Here is a 19,691-nt window from a genome sequence, read left to right on the forward strand (position 1 = left end):
CACCTTAAAGTGAGCAAAGTGCACAATAAGCAAAAATATTACTTTGCGGTTAATAGTGTAAGAAACTGACTTAATTAAAGTAAAGAGTTTATTCACCAACATTTGGTACTATGGCAGGAATAGAGACGTGTTTGTATGCAACAGAAGAGTACTGCAATGCTTCAATTATCCGAAGCAACAGTTGAAAAGAAATTGTCCGAAAAAAAGAAAGTCCTGTATGCCCCAGATGTGCAGATAAAAATCAAGGCAAAGACAGGTTGCCCACTGAGGCAACAGTTCAACGAAAAGAAAAATATTCTAGGCTATACCCTCTTTTACAATTTTCTTTTACTTATGTGATTAAAATGAGTAGCAAAGTGATTAAAATGAGACAAGATTACACCAAAATACACAATCTCTATTATTGCTGAACATTCATGTTGCCAAAAAAAGTCAGTCATTACTTCACGCGTTTACTGATTAGTTTAAGCAAGAAAATTAGTAATTATTAAATTTAAGAGAAGTTTAAAACTTGCCCTAGAGTCATCCTGAAGGATTCCCTTGTGAAAAATTAAGAATCTGGTAATTTAGTAATTACTTCAAATTTTAAATTTAATAATATGGGTCGAAAAAAAATAAAATTAGCTTAGGAACATATTTATAATGATTCTTGCATAAAAAGTATCTTATTTCACTGGTATTCATCTAGATTAAAAAAAAAAAAAACAGAATCAATTCTACATATGTAAATAGACCTGTTCCGTCAATGACCTGTCTAGAGCCATGTTTTCGCCCCCCCCCCTAACACAACCAAATTCGTATGTTTGATTGTTAACTTTACCGAAGCGGTGAGTCCCTTAATTGTTTTGTCCCTCTTCTGCCCACCCCCCCCCTAAAAAAACAACAAAACAAAAAACAAATGACTAAAATCATAATTCAATAATTGAACCTTAAATAGAGTATATATATATATATATATATATATATATATATATATATATATATATATATATATATATATATATATATATATATATATATATATATATATATATATATATATATATATATATATATATATATATATATATATATATATATACATGTATATATATATATATATACATGTATAAACAACGACAGGTTAATCTATGGACAAAAGATTACAGATTGAAAAGATTTTGAAAAAGAAAACGTTCTATGCAACTACAAACACTGGTAAAAAAAAGAAGAAAAAACTAAACCAAACATAAGGACTTAGTGTTAATTTTTGACTCCTTCAAGGAGATATTAAAGAGCAATAAATGGCATGAATCTATAAAAAAAAGCACTGCTGCTATGATACTTGGTGATAAAACTAACTGTTCGATTTGAAAAAAGGACGTATTTCTTGGGCGACAGTAAAATATTAAGACCTTCATGTGTAGCTTCGTTGACATGGTACTTAAGATCAAAGCTGATTGCAAGATAAAAAAAAATAATAAAAAGGACAGATCTTTTGCTAAATTGTCTAAACTGAGATTTTACTTTTAGTTAGAATATTGCATTCTATATCAGAAGAGTTAGCAATCATTTTGAAACATGTTGCATTTACATAAATCATTTATACTTCTTAGGAAAAAACACTAACATTAAAAAAATACACATTAAAAATATAAAAGACATGGAATGACCCATCAGAATGAGCTGACATGTGCTGGCATTTTACAAATCAAGACTAGTTCCACAAATCACTGTGAAAATATATGCTTATTGGCAGCCAAACTTAATCACAGACACTGAAATTGACAAGAAATAATTCAAAAGAATTAATTGTAAGATTCTCATTTTGAGATCCTAAAAAAAACGTAAATCAGGTCAGAGAAAATTCTAAATCTGTATCGGCAGATAAAAATTAAAATATAAAATATTACCATGAGAGAAAGATAAAATGTATGATATAAAGTATTATTTTAAGGTATTATATGGGTTATTTAATGTTAAGAATTAAGTTTACAAGAATAGTAAGAGCAGTAAGAATATTAATATAGTACGTATAGTAAGAATAGTAAGTTTACAAAGAGATTTAGTCGTATCGGTTTAAGTGTTCAAAATCTGCAGCAGATGACAAAAATTTAAGTTTAAAAAATGCATATTAAAAAAATAATCGCTTTAAAAGTGTCAGCATAGGCTTTTATATTTATTATTTACTATAAGAAAAAAAGTTACGGGGAGATAAACAGCCTGAGAACCTAGCTATTCTGCAACGGCAGATCAAAAATTAAATATGGAGCTTCTAGTGCAAAGAGAAAAAACTGCTAAAGAAGTTTTGTGTAAGTGTGCCATATTTGTATTTTAACTGAAATTCAAACTAAAATTACTTAAATATTAAGAAAAGGACAATAATTAGAAAAGAACTTCCAATTCTAACTACACTTGGCAAACCAATAATTAATAACTAAAATTATCACGGATGATCACTAACGAGAAGTCTATTTAGGTGATTAATTCTAGCACGACAGATTAGAGGCATCACATATCATTGATAGAAAAAAAGTTGTATGAATCAATATTCAAAACCAAGAAAAAATTAATTGCAGATTGCTGCTCAGAATCCAAGGTTGTCAATGCTGTTGGTTATTTTCTCATCAATTTTAAAAACTTCACAAACAATTTTTAACCTAGTTTCGAATTTGATATAAATAAATATTTCAGTTTTATTAGGTACATCTTCTGCAGTATGTTCAATAATTTAAGTACATGAAATTTTCGATAGATGATTAAAGTAAATCTATTTAAACTGAAAACCCTGGATATAAGGAAGGATTAGAAAACTCACATGGTGTCTTGTGTTTAGCTTTAAAAGACAGAAAAAAACGTGTATATAAGTATAATGTGTTTCTTCTAAAATGTGAATGCACGCATCTGCTACAGTATGTACACATAAGGATCAAAAATCAAATCTTCTTAAGAACAAAACGCATTGTTTTGAATAAAAGTCCCCGGCACTGAATAACTGACGGATAAATTCGCACAAACTACCATAGGATATAAATTAAACTCTCCAAGCAAAAAAGAGTATTATGCTCCTTTTAAGACACAGTTAAGACACACGCAGGTACTGGCAGGTTCCATGTTCAATCAAGTAGAAAAAGACATCACTTTTCATTTAGTTCAGGTCGTTTGTAAGTAGTTTTCTTGGACTTGGATTTAGATGACGTTGGAGATGTCTCTTGAAGAGAAGGACACTGGATTAGGCCTTAGATGGTCTTTCAGGCTGGTTTTACCAACCTATACAACACAAAATTTAAGTCTAACTAGAGAAAAAAATAAAATTTTAACTAAGTGAACATAAAAAGTTGAAAATATATATGAGTGATTGACTGAGAGAGGAGGAGAGAGAGAGAGAGAGAGAGAGAGAGAGAGAGAGAGAGAGAGAGAGAGAGAGAGAGAGAGAGAGAGAGAGAGATAGAGCGCGAGAGAGAGAGAGAGAGAGAGAGAGAGAGAGAGAGAGAGAGAGGGAACTCAACTGCTTGGAAGTTGGAAGTTTTAGTGCTCTTTTTTAAGAGTCAATGAAGTGAATAAAGGGAAATCAGCCCCCACCCATGCCTATCATTCCCCCAAAAAACATCACTACTACAACTACCACCACTACTAGTACATTACTCAATTTACAATATTGAGGGAAAATTCGAACTAAATCAAAAGACGTTATGTGCGTGCACATTATCAAAAAAACGTATCTCAAGAATTGATTTTTTTATTAACTTATAAATTTCAGAAAATACTTCAAATGAAAAACCATATGAAAAAAATGTAGTATTTCAACACAGCTGCTAGTACTGCTGTCATTTGTAAACTTACTACTACTACAACTACTTCTTTCTTAGTATTTTGTTTCAGTGGTAGTCCATAAAACTTTCATCAATTATAGTGTGGCCCAAAGCGTGGCCACATTGTTCTCCCAAATAATTGGTTTCTAAAAACTTTTCAAATGATGGAAGTAACAATCTTATATCAGACAGAAAACACTTACTCTTTAGATATTCCTCATCTCCCCCAATCCCGACACAAAGGAGTGAAAAAATGATTCCTAATCGGATCTGTAGAGGGTATTGCAAATAAGATCAATTGGATCATTTAATATGTAAGTCAAAATTCATAAGCATTGTACCACAAAAACTCCTAATTTTGAAAAAAAATCCTTGCATGCCCAGAGCAGAAAATTAAAAAGAATAATTAGATAAAATCAAATATAATTAATACCCATATACAAACGATATTATAAAGGATAATTTTAAATGCATGATTTTTGTTCAACATAAATATCTCATTAATATTATTACAAAACTATCCATGGTCATGAACTGAGCGTAAGAAGCGATTTGGATCAAAAGTTACAGAAAATCTAAAAAAAAACGGCATTTTGATATCAATAGATACACCAAATAAACGTATCAGAGAACCCTACTGCAGCGTTTTCAATTTCCCTTCAGTAAAAATGTCAAATCGGTGCATTTTTCCTGAAAGAAAGATCACAGATGCGTGTTTATTATTTTTTTTCTCAGGTGTATGTTTTCCAGGTGTAACATAAAACACACAATAAGCAAAGCGAAGTACATTTTTTGCCAAATATTCATTAGAACTAAAAGAACTGTTTTTTGTAAGAGAAGATCGGGCCCCATATTAAAAACTAAAGTATTTAAGATTACAGTATTAATATTATGACAAAGCAAAGTGTAGTTAATTTGCTTGAATAGTGAAGGATATCCATTGGCTTGAAAAACAAGAAAAGATGCTCGAACTACGCTATACTCCATCTAGAGCTTCTTTTTTCCGTTTTTTCACTCAGATAGCTGGGCAATAGATAATACATGCTTTTGTAATTAAATAAACATGTAAAACAAAATTGAAAAAACTTAGATGAAAATACTTATAATTCCTGATGTCACGATACAAGAAGCTATGACGTAAACGTTTAATATAAACAAAAGCAGTGTTTAAAACATTGATCAAATATCAATAAGATGTCTTCAGGTCTCATTTGATTGAAAATTGAAAGTTCTTGTTCACTTTTTAAGAGTCAAAAGAGATAGTTATAAAAACTTTATATGCCCCAGGGCATAACTTGAAACCCTTGCCCTGAGGGTTGTGTGGGGAGTGTAATCCTCAAAAATATATTTTCTATCTGGAAATCAACTACGCTGAACAAAATAGCTGTCTCAAAATTTTGATTGAATGTGTTTGGGGGAATGAAGGGCGTGGGGGGGGGGGGGCTAGTTACCCTCCAATCACTTTCGACTATTAAAAAGGGCACTAGCCCTTTAATTTCCAATCGAATGTGCCTGTTTTGAAGTTTCTACGACAACGCCTTTTATAAAAACTTTATATGCCCCCAGGGCATAACTTGAAACCCTTGCCCTGAGGGATGTGGGGGAGTGTCCTCCTCAAAAATATATTTTCCATCTGCAAATCAACTACGCTGAACAAAATGGCTATCTCAAAATTTTGAGTGGATGTGTTTGGAGAAATGATGGGCGTGGGGGGGGGGGGCTAGATGCACTCCAATCACTTAGGACTATTATAAAGGGCACTAGCCCTTTAATTTCCAATCGAATGTGCCTGTTTTGAAGTTTCTACAACAACGCCTTTTATAAAAACTTTATATGCCCCCAGGGCATAACTTGAAACCCTTACCCTGAGGGATGTGGGGGAGTGTCCTCCTCAAAAATATATTTTCTATCTGGAAATCAACTACGCTGAAAAAAATATCTATCTCAAAATTTTTATTGGATGTGTTTTGGGGAATGATGGGCGTGGGGGGGGGCTAGTTTTCCTTTAATCATTTTCGACTATTAAAAAGGGCACTAGCCCTTTAATTTCCGATCTAATGAGCCTGTTTTGAAGTTTCTACGACAACGCCTTCTAAGAAAACTGTATATGCCCCCAGGGCATAACTTAAAACCCTTGCCCTGAGGGTTGTTGGTGAGTGTCCTCTTCAAAAATATATTTTTGTTTATCTAGAAATCAAATACGCTGAACAAAATGGCTATCTGAACTTTTTGATTGAATGTGTTTGGGGAAATGATGGATGTTGGGGGGCGGGGGGCTAGTTACACTCCAATCACTTTCGACTATTAAAAAGGGCACTACCTCTTTAATTTCCAATCAAATAAGCCTGTTTTGAAGTTTCTACGACAACACCTTCTATAAAAATCTTATATGCCCCCAGGGCATAACTTAAAACCCTTGCCCTGAGGGTTGTGGTGGAGTGTTCTCCTCAAAAATATATTTTCTATCTGGGAATGAACTGCGCTGAACAAAATGGTTATCTGAAAATTTTAATTGTATGTTGTGGGGAAATGATGGGCGTGGGGAGGGGGAGGGGGGCTAGTTACACTCCAATCGCTTTCGACTATTAAAAAGGGCACTAGCTCTTTCATTTCTAATCGAATGAGCCTGTTTTGAAGTTTCTACGACAACGCCTTCTATAAAAAACCTTATATACCCCCAGGGCATAACTTAAAACCCTTGCCCTGAGGGTTGTGGTGGAGTATCCTCCTCAAAAATATATTTTCTATCTGGAAATCAACTACGCTGAACAAAATGGCTATCTCACCATTACCGATACTTTCGGTACTAAGCGAATTCTACCATGTTTTGCTGATGATGCCCATTTTAAGTGTGCGCTGTGCAACCAAGCTGACCATCCTTGTTAGAGCTAAAATTATTCAATTTTATCCTTAAAAATTCAAAGCAAAATGGGAAGAATATTTGAAAATTATACCTCGCAGTCTCCGTTATATCAAACTACTCATAACAATCGTCTGGAAGTACCGAGTGAAACGGCTGAACAGTAATAGAAACTCTAAAAAAAATTGATAACAATAGATTAAACAGAGAATTGAATATTCAAGTTGATTGGAAAAATATAACCTCATTAAGTTTAATGATACCCATTAAAAGCTAAGAGCCAGCAAAAATTTGTCCTATGCCTGAAAGAGGAAGAACGACCCAAACAGGTTATCTTAATGAAAATTATACCATCATATTCAGCATATCAGATAACCCTACCTTACAAGTTTCAAGGCCCTATATACCAAAATGAGGAATTTTAAATTTTTAGCACAAGAAAGATCACGAATGCATATCACTTTGTTTCTTTAATTTCTTCCCCAAGGGTGACTGGATTGAAACTGTGATCCTATAAGCTCAGAAGACGGTTCATATACCTTCGATGCCAAAACATTTGGCACGATATAATCAACTTCGTGACAAAGCTGTTTTAAAGTATAGAAAAGTTGAACTTGCCCTTATCAATAGTAGAATGCTTTTGAAACACCATTTGAAAGGCCATCTCTTGGACAAGTCTCAACATCTTTACGCTTTTGACTATCCAAATTTTTCTTAAAATTTTACTTCAAATTTGACATGTTTCAATCCAAAACAGCTAGATGCTCATTTCTCTCTCAAATAGCAACATGCTCATGAAAATGAATAAGATCAGTTTTCTTATAATTTTTTGGTACCATAAAATAATGCTATTGGGCATTAAGTGCTACCTAATAATTGAGCTATCACTAGTGCTACCTGGGTTTTGTTGGGGTGATATGACGAAATGGGGAGAAATTAACCGACTACTAAATAATCGTGAATTTCATTTGTGGTGTTTTTCAAACTGTCAGTTAGGCCTAGACATTATTTATGGTGCTTGAGTCGGTTGGAACTTGACCAAGAGGTTTCTTCCTGCCCTGTTTTTGGGTATTATTATTGTGTTTGAAAAAGTATGTTATGCTTGTAAACATTTTTTTTTCAGAGCAGGAAAGACCCTTCCTTGGCCCACTAGTGCTACCTGGGATTTGTTGGGGTGATATGAAAAAATGGGCTAAAATTTACCGACAACTAAGTAATCGAGCATTTCAGCTGTGGTTTTTGCAAACTGTCAGTAAGAACTGCGGCCTAGATAATATTTATGGTACTTGGGTCGGTTGCAACTTGACCATGAGATATCTTACAGCTCTGTCTTTGGGTATTATTATTGTGTTTGAAAAAGTATGTGATGCGTGCAAACAATTTTTGCTTAGAGCAGGAAAGACCCTTCCCTGGTCCATTAGTGCTACCTGGGTTTTGCTGGGGTAATTTGAAAGAATGGGCAAAAATTTAAGTATAAGTAAGTATGACGGCACTAGACCCTTAAGATCCAAACCGGCGGTACTGATCTCCGTTTCGTAGCCCTTCAGCAAGGAAGCGCAATGGGGGGCTGGAGGCCAGGCATCCTCTGCTTTGCACACCCTTCCTGCTTACCTTCCCCAGGTTTCCCCTGATATCCATTTAGAGTTGGGTTGACTCTGGCTGAGCTTACAGAGTCACACCACTAACCCGCGTCTCAAACCAAGAAACTGGCCACGCCAGGGATCGAACCCCTGCCCCTTGGACAAAGAAATCTCAACCCAGCGCACGTCCACTTAGCCAGACTTTACCGACAACTAAATAATCGAGCATTTTACTTGTGGCATTTTTAAAACTGTCAGTCAGAACTGCGGTCTAGAGAATATTTATGGTGCGTGAGTTGGTTGCAACTTGACCAAGAGGTATCCAATGGCTCTGTTTTTTGGTATTATTATTGCATTTGAAAAAGTATGTAATATGTGCAATCAAATTTTGCTCAGAGCAGGAAAAACCCTTCCTTGGTCTATTAAGCTACCTTGGTTTTGTTGGGGTGATATGAAAAATGGGCTAGAATTTACCAAAAACTCAATAATCGATTATTTCATTTGTGGTTTTTGCAAGCTGTCCGTGATAACTGCGGCCTAGAGAATATTTATGGCGCTTGGATCGGTTGCAACTTGACCAAGAGGTATCCAACTGCTCTGTTTTTTGTATTATTGTGTTTGAAAAGGTATGTGATGCTTACAAACTGTTTCTTCTCAGAGCAGGAAAGACCCTTCCTTGGACCACTAGTGCTACCTGGGTTTTTTGGGGTAACATGAAGAAAGGGGTCAAATTAATCGACAACTACATAATCTTCGATGGAGTATAGGAATTTTTGATACTGTATATTATCTCTGAAGTGGTGTAGACAAACTAAGCTGACGATTCAATATAAAGAAATTCAACATGCTTAGCCACAGTGGAGTCGGATATAAATAAAACTACGAAGTTGTTAACTAGTGAAAACCCATTCGGCAATAGTATAGAAAAAAGAAGTTTTGGTTCGAGAATGATTGTATTTTAAATTAATCCTTACTTTGATTATTATTTTCTCAGTATAAAATTCATGTGTAGCATCACCCTGTTTTCACTTCTCCACCACGTTGAGGTGACGCTGATAGTACTTTTGATTTCATTTGTTTTGTTAAGTATATACGTGTTATTTAACTAAAAACACATTACATGGCTATACCTTCAAATCAAATCAAAAGTACAAGGAAAGGCACACCACCACAACTACCAAGGAAACTGTAAGCAATAAAACCGTAAACAAACTGTAAGCAATGACAAATAAAGAATTCAAAAATTATAATACTTGAGAACAATTGAATCAACCGTGCTGAACTACAGTTGAAAAAAAGTGGAAGATAACAAAATTTGACAATATTCTAAAGCTAATCTTCGAAACTACTAAAATCAAATGTTATATTCGTGGATAACACATATTCATTAGTAATGAATCATTACTGCAAGTTAACATAATTTCTATTATTGGAATCTGTTTAATAATTTTTTCTTCTTATTTCAGTCCTCATCAGTTTGAAAAAAAATATATGATAATAATTTTAAAATCATCTTTATTTATGGAATAAGAAATACTATAATATGCGAATAAAATATATTTCTAGAGTAAAACATTTAGTTTTTTGCCTAAAACAGTTTTTATGTTCCCTGCATGTTTTGCAATATTCATCTCACGCCACTAACTTCCCAGAATATTTGAATAATTTCATAATACAGCGAATAATTTCATAATACAGTAAAGTCTACAACGAATAAAGACAAACTGTAAAATAAATAGCCAATAAATACAAAACTATCGATTAGAAAAGTAACTGGAAACTACAAATTAAAAGGCTCATAATAACCATACAAAAAAAATCAAGAAGAGAGGGAGGAGAGTGGTGGAGGAGAGAAAAGGAGATATTACTTCAACTCTTGATGAAGTTGGAATTAATTAAATGAAATCAAACTTAGTAGCTGTAGCAGTTGATTTCAATCTTTTATTATGACCCAAGCACCTATAACATAAAACACACAATAAGCAAAGCCAAGTACATTTTTTGCCAAATATTCATTAGAACTAAAAGAACTGTTTTTTGTAAGAGAAGATCGGGCCCCATATTAAAAACTAAAGTATTTAAGATTACAGTATTTATATTATGACAAAGCAAAGTGTAGTTAATTTGCTTGAATAGTGAAGGGAATCCATTGGCTTGAAAAACAAGAAAAGATGCTCGAACTACGATATACTCCATCGAGAGCCTCTTTTTTCCGTTTTTTCACTCAGATAGCTGGGCACTAGATAATACATGCTTTTGTAATTAAATAAACATGTAAAACAAAATTGAAAAAACTGAGATGAAAATACTTATAATTCTGATGTCACGATACAAGAAGCTATGACGTAAACGTTTAATATAAACAAAAGCAGTATTTAAAACATTGATCAGATATCAATAAGATGTCTTCTAAGTGAATTATACGCTTAAATGACAAAATAAATGATTGCAATATCTATACACCTTTCTCTTTCGACACGAAAATTTTATTTTAGTTTTGTTCTCTGTTCAAGGTCACTAAAACTATTATGTAATCTGCAAAAATATTTATGGTATTCGTGGAATAATTTGAATCCTTCAATTTGAACTAGAAAAATACCTTAAAATTTTAAAATTAGTTTTTTTTATTAGGTTCTAACTACCCGACACGGAATTGAATATATATTCCCATACCGAAAATCTTCAATTTTTATTTATTTTAGTTTTCAGTTCAGAATCACTAAAAATATTCTGTAAACTGCAAAAACATTTATGTTATCTAAGCAATAATTTTAATCTTTTAATTCAAACTAGAAAATAACTTGAAAATTTTAAAATTAGTTTAATTGTTTGCTAGGTTGTTGATACTTGATATGTGTCTTAAGTAAACTTTATTTGTAAAACATAATTTCTAAACAAAGAATCACTTGGAAATGGAAATAGATGAAAGATTTTTTAGTGAAAATCAAGATAGATTCTTTCATCTCATTGAAGATGATAGATACAATTGTAATACACGCGATAAGAACTTGTTGCAACATATTCTTCATCTCATTGAATCTATGAACGTGTCATGGCGTGGCTTTATACTGAAAAATTTGGTTATAATAATAGATTTTTGTAAATCATGGCCTGAAGATGAACATAAGTGGCGGCTAATACGGAAAGCAATTCACAGGAGCGACCAAGCATGTAAGTGTTTTCAAAGCGATATAATGAAAAAATTAAAAGGCTTCATCAGAGAACGCAAAAAAAACAAAGTGAAAATTTCAGAAGTCCAAGAAGATGGCAAAAATGCAGGTTGATCTTTGTAAATTGAAAAACATTTTCAAATTATTATCAGAATTACGAAAAGTATTAAAATTACAGATTAAAAATTTCTATGAAAGAGAGGATGCTGTTCAATGGCTCATTTTAAAGGAAGTCAATTTGGATAAAAATCTTTTGTAACTAAAATAAATTATTTAGTTAAGAAATATAAAAGCCCCTTACTCCTAAAAAAAGAGTCAGATCAAAACAAAAAGTACACCATTAGAACCATCTTGTTTGAAACCCCTATAAAGGAAACTTACCGCCCTTTGGCTTGAATAACAAAGAAAATATATTGGCTTGAAAATCAAGAAAATTGACTTTAACCACGTTATTCTCCACAAACGGGATATTTTTTTCTTTCTTTCTTTTCCACAGACAGCTTGGCACTGGAACATTGTAAAGAGTTGTTCAAAGGCTCATTTTAAAGGAAATCTCTAGATCTAGTACCATTTGTAATTAATTTTTTTTTAAATTAAATATTTTTTTAAAAAACTTAATTTCTTATATACAATATTCATCATCCGGGTTGCAGCGGTAGCTAGCAACCTAGTAAGAGACGATCACGTCCAATGTTAAGAAATGTAAAAACCCAGAGTTCCTTAAAAAAGGAGTCAGATCAAAACAAAAAGTACACCCTTAGAACCGCCTTGTCCGAAACCCCTGTATAGGAAACTTTGTCATTTGGCTTGAACAGCAAGGGAAATATATTGGCTTGAAAATCAAGAAAAGTGGCAGCTACTACAAAATTCTGCCTAAACAGGATATTTTTTTCTTTCTTGTTATCCAGAGATAGCTTTGCACTGAAACATCGTAGAAAGTTGTTCAATGGCTCATTTTAAAGGAAATTAATTGGGTTAAAAACCTTTTGTAACTAAAATAAATTAAAACAGGATGAATGTTTCCACTAAAAAGTGAATTTTTGATGTCTTTCCATACTGCTGTCTTTCAAAGACATTTTATTTTTGTTTTGGAAGCAATCAAACACTTCGTAGTAAGGTTGTATTTTAAACTTTATATTCCATAGATAGCTTAGCACTGGAGCATCGTAGAGAGTTGTTCAATGAATCATTTTAAATTATAATAAAGAACGAAAATTTTACCTATTATCTACTAATAACCATATATGACGTAATAAGTGACATGACGTAATATCTGAAACCTATTGTGTACTACTAACCATATATAACTTTGTTAGTGACGTGACGTAAAAATTGAAAAAATTAATTTTGATTTTATTTTTGTTTTAGTTCAGAATAGCTAAAGTTATAAACTGCAAAAATATTTATGTTGTCTGAAAAATAGTTTTAATCTTTTAATTTAGACTAGAAAAATACCTGAAAATTTAAAAATTAGTTTAATTTTTTGTTAGGTACTTGATACTTGATACGTGACATAAAAATATTCAACTAATGGTCACATAAAGGTTTCAATCAAGCAACCTACACGCAAGTTAAAAAAAACAGTACTACCAAAAAACAAAGATAGCATCTTGAAAAGAATAAAGCAAAGGTATTCAACCGAACAGGTGTATCGAAAAGTAATAATTGATAGTGACAAACAGCGTTATTATAATTATGTAGTTTATAGACATGCTAAAATTTAGACAGCCAAACAAAAGAGTAAGGAACGGTATGATAATGATATAGATTACCGAAACAAACATAAGAAAAAAGTTGCTACCAGAAGAATGGGTAGATACTGGGGTGACAAAAGCTATAATGAAAATTTAAATTCTCTGCGAGGTTGTACCAAAGAACGCATAAGGACAAAGGGAAAAATTATATTCAGATTATAATAAAGATCGCACTCGTCCCTATACTAACTTGCATAGGCAACTTCACTGTAGTTCAGATTACAGTATTGATATTATGATAATGCAAAAGGTATGAGAAAAAAGTGCAAAACTCTGTAAAATGTTAAAATATTTAGAATGTTAGAGTAACAATTTAACTTCATGAAAATATATTACAGAATGACCTCTTGCCGGTGCTAAATTTTAGAGGCCAGCTAACTATAGTATAGGCTAGTACAGTTATATTTAAAGACAATATATTAAAAATTATAATAAAGATTACATAAAGGATCGATGTGGTTTTACAATCAGGGACGAAATGAGCCCATAGTAACTTAAGTATCAAATCAAACAGTTAGAGGTTACATCCGGGTTGCAGTGGTAGCTAGCGACCTAGTAAGAAAAGATCACGTCCAATGTTAAGAAATATAAAAACCCATAGTTCCTAACAGAGGAGTCAGATCAAAACAAAAAGTACACCATTAGAACCGCCTTGTCCGAAACCTCTGTGTAGAAAACTTTCTGTCTCTTGGCTTGAACAGCAAGGGAAATATATTGGCTTGAAAATCAAGAAAAGTGGCAGCTACTAAAACATTCTGCCTAAACGGGATATTTTCTTCATTTTTTTTTCTTTTTTCTTTTCCACAGATAGCTTGGCACTGGAACATCGTAGAGGGTTGTTCAATAGTTCATTTTAAAGGAAATCAATTGGGTCAAAAATCTATAGTAACTAAAATAAATTATTTCTAAAAGAGAATAAATTTGTCCACCAAAATCTGCATTTTTGATGTCTTTTCACACTGCAGTCTCAAACATAATCGTATACCAGCGGTAAGATTTGAACCCACGCCTCCAAAGAGACTGGTGGCTAACACCAGTGTCTTGGATTATATTAAAGAAGGCTTTTTTAACAGCATTTTTAAAAGCTTAGGTTTCAAATCTTTTGAATCTAAGTTTTTGTTTCAGAACGTATCTCTGTTTTTCATGATAAAAATACTATTGGAACATACCCTCGAAAAATTTATGTTACAAAGGCAAAACGAGAATTCATTATTAAGGTAACTGGTATTTTTAATCTGAAGCAAAACTACACCAGATGACCTTTTAAAAGAGAGCTAGTTGTAATGTCAACTCAAAATTGAATGGTCATAAAATACAAATCAATAATTGTCATATAATACGATCCACTGGAACAACATTAGCATAAAATAAAAAATTATTCATTTTTATCCTTAAAAATTCAAAGCAAAATGGGAAGAATAAATTTAAAATTATACCTCGCAGTCTCCATTATATCAAACTGCTCATAACAATGGGCTGGAAGTACTGAGTCAAACGGCTGAACAGTAATCGAAACTCTAAAAAAAAATTGATAACAATAGATTAAAGTCCCTCGGACTTTCTTGGAAAAATTCAAAGTTGAAACGATACCTTGATTATTGTTAATAGCAGTCTGTCAACTATGCTGACGGGTCATTGGCTGTGCATCTTTCAAACAATGAAGACGATTGAATTTTTTGATCCTCTTGGTCTACCCTATACATTATACAAACCCCATATCAGCAACTATATTGAGAGCAGTGGGAAAACTATTATTCAAAACCGGAGGAGAGTGCAAGATCTGACGAATGAAAGCTGTGGCTTCCATGCACTGCTATATTTTGTGTTCCGATATCGCGGCTATACTTACAAGCAGTTTCTCAACATTTATGGTAACAATCTACGTCTGAACGACTTTCTAGTGGAAAATATCCCCTCAGATCTGTACAGTATAAAGTTCAGTGACCTAACAGTATAGTGCTTAAAAAATGTTTGTGAATTTGTTTATTAATAAAATGCATATATATACAACAATGTCTTCAAATCTTCACTTTAGATGTCTTCATCGGTGTATAGGCAACTGTCGTGAACCACTAATGCTGGTAAATCATTTGGATTCACTTTATATTGATCTTGATTGACTGCAAAGTCAGGGTCACATTTTCTACAGCATAATGTAACTTCACTCTTCTCATATCTCTTTGTATAGTCAATGATACTATTTGCATTCATATTATGAAATTCACAAGTTTCAATCGGTCTATTTGAAGCAATATCACATACAGTGTTTTAAAATGGTGAATCACATTCGGTAACTGCCAAATAAAAATCACTAGGTTTATAGTCATAATAGGCAGTGTTGTCACAACGATGACGTTGAAACCAAATTGTCTTGTTACCCCAACAGTTGAATCGTAAACCAGATTCTTCCTCCCAGAATAATTTAAATCGAATCTCGATAGCAATTTTAGATACCAACCTCGCAGAAATAAACTAAAATCCCGTTTGGGATTCTTTCCAATCATAGCGGGGTAAGTATTCTCCCACTGATCACATTTGTCATAGTGACAATTGGAGCACAGATGTCCTCTAGGGTGAGAGTCACAAATCTCCTCAAGACATTAATTACATCATTTAATTTGTACTGCATAGCCTCTATGTAATTTACAAGGATTACATAATTTGCACTTTTCATTATAGTAATCAATAATTGTACAATTCTCACATTGAGTCCAACTGCCAAGAGTGTACATGCCTAGTGGACATGTATAGAACATTTTTAGGTTTCCGATGTCAACTCTCTCTCACAGCTAAAAAGAAACTGATCGTCCCTGCTGACGCATAAATTCACGGTGGAGGAATGGGAGAGGAGTAATTCTGTGACGACAATTCTTTCGAATGGTGGGAGGAGCCATCTACATTGAATCCATTGGCAATGTTTTCAAAAGTGTATCCACGATATTATTCTGCCTTAATCCAATTAATATATCAATAAATTGAGTATAAGCATTTGAGTCACATTGACAGCTTCATACGATAGTCCAATGGGGGAGAATCAGTTTTCATTATATTATAAATGTTTCCCTAGAGAATATCCTGCGTTGAAGAGATAAGTCGAGAAATCGTCATCCAAAATCAAATGTTTTTCCATAAACACCAGATTCGATCTAATTCTATCTTTCTCAAATTTATTCATTTTTCAATCTATTCACTCTGACTGCTGACTCTAGACTGACCATGATTCGTTAGCCCTAACATTCTCAAAACGAAAAGAAAGGGAACATTTTTGATTTCAAAACAATTTTATTGAATAATTACAACAATAATACTAAGCATGTACAATTAGCTATACAGTTTATTGTCTTCAATATGTTTCACTAATGCACTTAAAGAACATTGAAGTCTATTCACATGCGCTATATCAACTTTTGCAGTGAAACATAATTGACCCTCCATTTTAAATTTGCTCAAGGATATCACATATCTTGCATATACTTCATCCCATTCCAGACAAAGCCGTGATCCTCTCGTGATTTCCACCGCAATGTTTGATGCTCTTGTATTATTGCTACCAACTTCTAATAGGTTAAACACTCCGCAGAAATATATCCAAATGAGTAAAGTCAAACTGTTCTCACTCCTTTGAATTCTATTCACAGACTAATAAAAACTATAGCAAAAATCCTTTCCTTATATTCTCCGCAATCCTGTCCCGCTAATATGTAACCAGCCCTCTGATTGGTTTAGAAGTAGGCATGTACTTCCTGTTTCCTATTCCTGGATCAATAAAATTCCCCCATCGATTACACAATCAATTTCTCGGAAATCCACTTCCCCTTCGATTACGCAATCAATTTCTCGGAAATTCATTTCCCCTAGGGATTCTATGCCCATAAATGTTGTTCGTTCAGAGTTAGACTAAATTGTAGATGGCAGCAGTGGTGTGGGATGGGAGTCGATAGGTCATCCCTACTTATATGTATGGAATTCCAGAAGCATGGAATTCTGGAATTCTATGTATTCCATGCACAATTATGACAAAGCAAAACATAAAAATAGATAGAAACTGACTGTAGGCAGTTAAAGTGTAGAACAGCCCCTAAGAATTTACCACAATTTTAAGCGATTTATTATCACAAGGAATTTCCTCCCTTGTTTGTATTTTGATTTATTTCCATGTCTAATAATTTTTGGGTGATTTAAAAGTTATTTATCTGTCTTTCTTCTGCAACAATTCCGCTTGTATGCCGTGTGAAAGTACAACCGATACCAGCTTAAGAAAATTTTGGATAAGAACAAAAATCTTAATCAGAAATATTATCATTCGTTCTACATCCAGTATATTTATGTATTTTATTTGCATGTGAAGAATAGAGTATTTTGTTTCTCTTGAAAAAATGTTCACCCATTTTAGTGCTACGCAATAACAGGCACGAATTTGGATACTTGTAGTCTAATTATTTTCTTATGTTCTACTTTGTCCTTTCTGTAATACTTTTCTTTCTTAGCAAGGAAAAAAAAAGAAAAAAACAAAAATAAGAAAGAACAGCAAGAAAAAGAGTAAAGAGAACTGATAAAACTGAAAACAGAAGCCAGCCAATAGGGGATATATATCAATGCCATCTGAAGTACTCATTTGAGCATTAATACTATCAGTAAAATAAGAGGAAATTTTACACAAAAAAGTCACAAGAAAATGTTTTTATTCTAGCATGATTTGGGTCAAGAAAGGTCACAATTTTAAAGTTGGAAGGAGTAAGGAGAGTAGAGGCATACTAACATTTAACCGGGACAGTATTGGGGCAGTAGATGAGTCCTAGAAAGTTTCATTAAAGTAGCTTAACACCTTTGAAGTTAGCGCAAATTAACTTTCGTATATCTCTACCTTCCTTTTTTATGCAATTGAGATTCGGCAGTGCTATTTCGGAACATTTGGGAACCCTTTATTAAAGCATCTGTATTTGGAATCGGACACGTGCTGTGAATCAAAAATAGATAAGGGCTAAGGGGTTTATACATCGTTTTCTGCAAATTATCGACGGAGAAAATGAAAATAAATCCCTGCCTTCTATATTTTTCTTACCAGATACCAAAAATTCAAAACATCAAACAATGCCGCTTTCACACGTTCTTTGGAACGAACAAATATAAGTTACGTTTTCAGGTAAGCTCAGAACCCTTGGTAAAACAGTCACTCATGCTGTACAAACGGTGATAAAAAAGCAATTTTTTCTCTGAGCTGTTGATGGAATCTGTAAAATTCAAGAACGGATCCAGGATTTTTTTTTCGAGGGGGGGGGGAGGGTTACTCGATTTTTTTTTCCTGTCATTACAGGTATTTTCGTCTTTACAGGTATTTTTAGACTAATTTTCGACGCGGTCAAAAATTTCAGGGGGGAGGGGGTTCAAACAGGGTACCCCTCCCCCTGAATACGGCCTTGGTAAAATCAGAACTGAAATGCTTTATAGGCAGTTGCATATTCCACTAGAGGATTGAGTTCTGGGTCCTGTTTGTAATTTAATCATTTTGGTAAGTCTCTTTCAATAAAGAAGCAGTTAACATGCATGTAAGAGCTGGACAGAAAAAAAAGGTTCACTTTGTTTTAGTTACAGTATTGGTAAAAAGTAAGATTTTTCAGCTATTTCAGTTCGTAATAAGTTTCAATGTTGCTCTTTATTTTCAGTTGAATTTTATTTAAGCTAACAACCGTTTTTACGACAGGAAGATCATTCTTCCAGTGAGTCTGAATTTACCCATAGTCTTTAAGCAAATTAAATATAAAAAAAATTCAACAAAAAGTAAGAAGCAACGTTAAAACTCAAAACGAACAGAAATTATTCCGTATATGAAGGAGTTGCCCCCCTCCTCAATACCTTGATCTTCACGCTAAAGTTTTTAGCACTTTTAAGACAGTTTCCTATTCAAACTAAACGGCCCTTATGTTTCAGAAGTCGTTCTAAAAAATTGGGACAAGCAGTCAAACAGGGGCTACTAAGAAAGCCCCTTAAAAGATAAATTTCCAACAGTTGAGGGCAAACCTGAGAAATCCATGAAACAAATCAGAATGCTTGACTTGTCACCACTCAGAGCCAGGCAAGTAGCATCGAACCAAAGAATAATCCTGTGAACAAAATAACCGATTTGAGACAAATCTTAGTTTCAGTTCTCACAATACTACAAAGTGAAACAGACTAGAACGTCCTTATCCATTGATGGGAATCTTCATGTTTCGGCATACAAAGTTAACTAATTTCGAGATTGGGGCTTGACTAGTTTCTTGATTGTGGGGATGATATGCCACTTTCTATAATTTAAAAACTATATCTACATCTACTGATATCTATATCTGCATCTACTTTTTTAGATATCTATATCTAAATCTGCATCTACTGATATCTAGATCTTATCTAACAAAGACCAAGATTCAGAAACATCAAAAAACTGCCGTTTTTCTATGTTCTTTGGAACGGAAAAACTTTTGCTGCGTTTTCAGTTAAGCAGAGACCTTGTAAAACAGTTCTTCCGCCCGTAAAAAATATTTAAGAAAAGCAATTTG

General features: G+C 33.3%; 1 protein-coding gene across 1 annotated transcript in view; it reads left to right on the forward strand.

Moving 5' to 3' along the window:
- Positions 1 to 19,691, forward strand: part of Pngl (N-glycanase Pngl) — a 492,631-nt gene that overhangs the window by 374,030 nt on the left and 98,910 nt on the right. The window lies entirely within an intron of this gene.

Source organism: Artemia sp. Qi Xiang Cuo, chromosome 12, assembly GCF_049724085.1.
Source record: "Artemia sp. Qi Xiang Cuo chromosome 12, ASM4972408v1, whole genome shotgun sequence".
Classification (NCBI taxonomy): Eukaryota; Metazoa; Arthropoda; class Branchiopoda; order Anostraca; family Artemiidae; genus Artemia; species Artemia sp. Qi Xiang Cuo.